This window comes from Phasianus colchicus, chromosome Z (genome assembly GCF_987193195.1).
Source record: "Phasianus colchicus chromosome Z, bPhaCol1.hap1.1, whole genome shotgun sequence".
Taxonomy (NCBI): Eukaryota; Metazoa; Chordata; class Aves; order Galliformes; family Phasianidae; genus Phasianus; species Phasianus colchicus.
Window position 1 is genome coordinate 39,301,716 of NC_143476.1, and position 5,526 is coordinate 39,307,241.

Here is a 5,526-nt window from a genome sequence, read left to right on the forward strand (position 1 = left end):
ACTCCAAATTGAATATTGATGATTTGCTATTGAAAAGTCAATGCAAAAATTATACATGGCTCTCTACAGTCAATGGCACCTTGAGATTTAACTACATCTACAACCAAAGGAAGCTCAGTAAGTCAGAACTGGCCAATTCAGATAAAAACTACATTTTTAGACCACAACTAAATGCTCTTACTGAATTCTGTTTAAAAACATTTGTGTGTGTGGAACAGGGAAGAAGCAACTATTATCTTGCATAAGAAATTAATCTATCATATGTGATGGAGAAAGACCAGTACTTGCTGGCTGCTATGTCATGCACAGATGCTTCAAAATTTTATTCATTGTCTTCACTGTCATTTCTTCAGCTGACATTGAGCCAAATATACACTTAAGCCTTCTTTGAATGTGATGCAACTTAATCTTGGAAAATGTTTTTGAAGTCTTGTAAAATTATGGGTTCGGCCATCAAACTGCTAATTGCTAGTACCTTCTGGCATTTGCCATTTTTGAAATCTGAAGATAGACACGACATAACACAAAGTTTTGTAAGTTGCACCAGTTCCCCTTTGAAACTCACTGTCACTCACACTTTTCCAACAAGTCTTATTATTCACAGCTGAACAATCTATATGGAAAACCATTGTGTTTGGTGTTTCCTTACAACAGGATTTTTTCTATAGTTTCTACAATATGAAATAAAACTGGTGAAAATGTGCAGCCTTTTTCAGTATTTACAAATGGCTTCCACCCTGAGAAGGTACCTAGAAGGAAATGCAGTTACTTTTCTTTTTACAATCACCACCCACATCTCGTAGCCCAATTTCACTCACAGCAAAGTCTGATTCACCCTTTTTTCTCTCCCTACTAAAGAAATACAATACATTAAAATGCACAGCCTTGGGGTTCAGCTTGTTAAATAAATGCTGAAGAGCAGAATATTCACTCCCCCTTCTTAGGTACTACGAAGGTTGCTGATTTTATTTTTCAAAAGGGCCTATTTTCCACCTTGAATATATACTCATAGTGGCACTTCTATCAAGAGGGGGTAACTCTTCAGCTCAACAGTTCATTTAAAACCATGAATTTGCAGCAGCTTTTGCATAGCTTCTGGTTTGATTCTTTTTAATATACAATTAAAAAAAAAAAAAAACACTTTTGAAAACCTTTTTTTCACTGTGTGTAAAAGAGGTAGTTTCAATAGCAGAAAGATTCAGAAAGGAATATTCTTTCCTACAGACAAGTAAAACAACTTCAAAGATTAAAGTCACAGGTGAATCAAGTCTTAAAGGAGAGAGAATAATATTAAGCCTAGATCCTAAACTAAGATTGCGGAAGGTATTTAGGGACATAATTTTCTTGGCAGAAGCAGCACTGTCTTTCACGGTAGCAAAATTAGCTATCAAAAATAAGCTATTTTCCATGAAATGTTTTCAAACTTTCAAAACTAAATTTTCCACATACTTTACATGACTACTTTTGAAATATAAATAAAGTATAATAGAAAATTATAACTTAGAGTATTACAAAGAAATATGTTTAAGAGCAGGAATAAGACCTTTTCATTTTAAAAAGTGTACAGCAAAAAGGATTGTCAAATATAGCATCTAAGGTCACTTTTTGTCTCTCACCTAATAAAATCTTCAGTAAACACAAAATCACCAACAAACACAGAATGCAGACCATTTCTCCTGACAGAAAAAAAAAAATGCATTCACATTCAGTTTTAAACATTCAGGCTTTGCTGAACTTTTCATCCACTGAGATTGATGGAAATATAGGGAACAGTAACTTGAAACTCACAAAAAACTCACATCATGGCATCATTTTCTTTTTTCCTGAGAGGAAAGCAAGCTTGCTAATGAATCCAAAGCATCATACTGTATTTATTTTAAGTCACAAGAGTATTTTAATACAATTCATTGCTGAAAATGCCAGTGAGACAATAAGCAAGGGTATTTTCTTCAACAGCTAGAGGTATTATAAAGTCACGTACTTGTAATATTATAAATTGTATAACAGTATAAAATTAGAATCAATTAAAACGGAACATTTACCTTGCAAAATCCAGGATCCATGGATACAAGCAGGAAAGACAAAGAACTTACTGCCAAGGCTTCCAGCTCTGCTGCTCGCTTACTAGAAAACAAGAAGAGGAAAATCCATTTAGATTTGTAAGTTGTACCAAGGTTTTAGAAATGGCAGTGTTCTTAGTGAAATTCCTTGAGATGGTCTGTGATCATATTTAGCTCCTATCCAAAAAGGAACAGAAAAGATGTTGGAGCCATAAATGTCTCTGCCCAAGTAAAGAGCAGAGGCAAGTGAAAGCTCCCAATAATAACAAATAATACTGTGTATTCACTAGTGCTCATGGGGAGCAGGTAACTGCGTTAACCACAGTAGCTCAGAAAGCAGCTTAGTAAGGGATCTGAAGGTGAAACTGACACAAGTATTATACTTAAAAGACAGAAAATAAAAGTATTTCCAGGAGGACTAACTTTTTTTCCACTGGTGATAGAAGCTGGCTCCTCCACAGCCTTTTCCATCCATGTCTCCAACTCTTCAGCCTTGCCATATTGAATTGAAATAACAATTTTTCATCTGCCTTAATGGAATACACGGTAAAAAAATCTACTCAAAAGCAAAGATAAAGGAGGTAAGAAAAGTGCCCACTTTTTCTTTGTCGGGACCAGAATGATTCCTTGTAAAGAAAAAGAATCTCAGATTATACAATAATCCAAACCACACTGAGACCAAAGGCTCAATGACTGTTATTTCTGAAAACTAATCTGAAATAGATGCCATGGGCTCTTTCAATCATCAACACCTCTTACGGCTTTCAGAAAGCAAACAAAGATAGCAAAATACTTTGGATCTTGCCATATGGAAATCACCTTTCAAAGACCTGAAAAAGAATGCTATGCGCCTCTTCATAAAGCACACTATTGTATGACAAAGATTAATTTGAAAAGTGAAACAGCAAGAAAAAATAAGGGAACAAACGTACTTAACTTTTTAAACTCCACTGCACAAAGCTGCTTCCCTGACAGAAGAACTTGAGTTTCTCATTCACCTCACCAGCACCTCCTCAGAGATAGCTTCAGCGTGAGATTTGTTCCAGTTCCCTATTAGCTCCTTAGCATCTCATTTTCAGCCATCTTACTCACAAAGCATGTCAAATAATCGTTTGAAAATGAAAACTTCATACATTGTCTTTTTTAATGCTGATCCACAATGGGATTTAGCTGAAAATATTATACTCTAGACATCATTATTTTTAAGAAATGAAATAATTCAGCAAATAGTCTAGAAATCTACCTCTAGGGTTTACATGGGGGGATGCAGGCAGTGGAGGCCTAACCCTAACCCTAGCCCTAAGCCTAGCCCTAACCCTAACAGGGACACTGCTTCTAGAGCCAGGCCTTGAGCAACACTGGGAGCGCTCTGGAAGAGCAGTCTGAAGAAAGGGAAAACTGCTGCACAGTGGCAGCTTGGAGAGAGGGGTGAGCTATGTGAGAGAAGCAGCCCTGCAGGCTTCAAGGTCAGCACAGGAGGAGGGCAGGAGGTGCTCCAGGCATGAAGCAGCAGCTCTCTGCAGCGCAGGAGAGGCCCACGTCAGTGTAGGGGAAAAGAGCAAAGAAGAAGCAAAACTGTCATAATGTGAGAGCATGCCACATTCTGCATCACCCTGTGCTGCTCAGCATGGGGACAGAAGTGGAAGAACTGGGAATGAAGGAACGAAGTTAAAACTGTGAAGTAGATGATGGAGAAAGGTGTTTGAGGTCCTTTTTTTCTCACCATCCTACTCTATTTTGAACTAGCAATAGATATGGGAACCATCTTCTAAGCTGAATCGTAATTGATAAGTGATATCCCCGTTCTTACCTCAACACCAGTTTTTTTTTTGTCTTACTTTCTATCCATGTCCTGCTGAGGAATAAGAGACAGGTTGGTAGTGATCTCCCAGCCCATTCACCACAGCTTCTCTTACATACTCCTGACAATTCACACAATCACAGAGTGATAGAATATCCTACATTGGAAGGATGGAAGGATGATCCACAAGGATCATCAAGTCCAACCCCTGGGACCACACAAACATAAAACCATGTGTTCTTGATTATGAGAGACAGAAGTGTCCACTCCTAAGGAGCGATGCTGCCACTAGTTTAAGTCATCATTATGGGAATAAGTGAAAAAAAATATTCTATTTCAGTGTTGTTCTGTGATAAAGGCTACAACAGGACAATACTGCTTTGGTAAGAGCAAATTTGATTATACAGTGCATGTGCTCTATTACTGACTAAAGACACAGTTAGAGAGCAAAGAGTATAGAAGCTGTGCCACCGCTGCAATGTCTGACTTCATTATTTTTGGACTACTTTATTTGTTTCAATGAAAGGTATTTTCCTCCAAAAGAAAGCACAGCTATGTTAAGAACAGCAATCTTTCCATACCGCTTTCCCACAGAAGCAGCAGTGCTTTCACACTGTGCTGGAAGAGTGTCTTGCAGTCTAAATACGTATTCCACTGTAACATTCTATACCGTATTGAATTACTGAATGTATTATGTACCATTAAGCTAAATAAAGAGCAAGTTTCAAAGGTTCAGAGCAAACTCACCTGGTGATTTTAATGGAGAAGGGGAGGAGCTTTATTTGAACTCATGGCCTTTATTTCTTTATTCTTTTCAAGTCTTCTCTTCCTAGGGCATATTTTAACTATTTTTGAATTTTGCCTTTTGTTAGTTTGGATTCTGATCAGACTAAATATGGAACAAAACTGGAACAACCAAACAAAGCCATACTAATAAGCAAACCCACCACATCTCCAAAAGTTTGTTTCATTTATTTTATGCTAAAACAAACGGGAACTATTTTAAATACTGCAGACATTTTCCTTCACTTTTCACAGCAGACATCAGAAATTTAAAATAAAGATCATCCTGAGCCTTTGGAGGGCAAGGAGAATTTAACTCTGAAGTGTGCTTCAGAGGACAATTTAAGTAGCCTAAATTCTGTCCTCTGCAACATACAGTATACAGTATCAATACCAAAATCTAAGGGAGAAACTAAAAAATCAAAATCCAAATGGTAAAAATTGCCTCAATTGCACATTATTTCTGAGGGTGAACCCAGGTGGTAGTAGAAGACTAATAGCGGGTAGTTAGGACTGATTGTAATGGGCAATCAACAAGTCCATCACAAAATTTTGGTATGTGTTTGTCTGGGACAAAAGAAGAGATACTTATGCAGATAAGTGACTGCCTAAATCATAAGAGACAGAGGAATTAATTATCTTCCCTGGTAGTGAGATGTCACTAGTGTATCATCTTAGAAGGTACCCTTGGTCCTATGCTACTCTTTAGGCAGTACCAAGCTGGTGAAGGAGAACTGTACACACTTACTAACCAGGTGTAAAAAAGTAGAGGAAATTTAGTCACGTCGGGTGTTCAGTGATGCACATGGAACAAAAATCCCTCTCTGTATGTAAAAAGTATTGGACTTTAATCAAAAGTGAGACCTAGGTGACCAAGAAAGC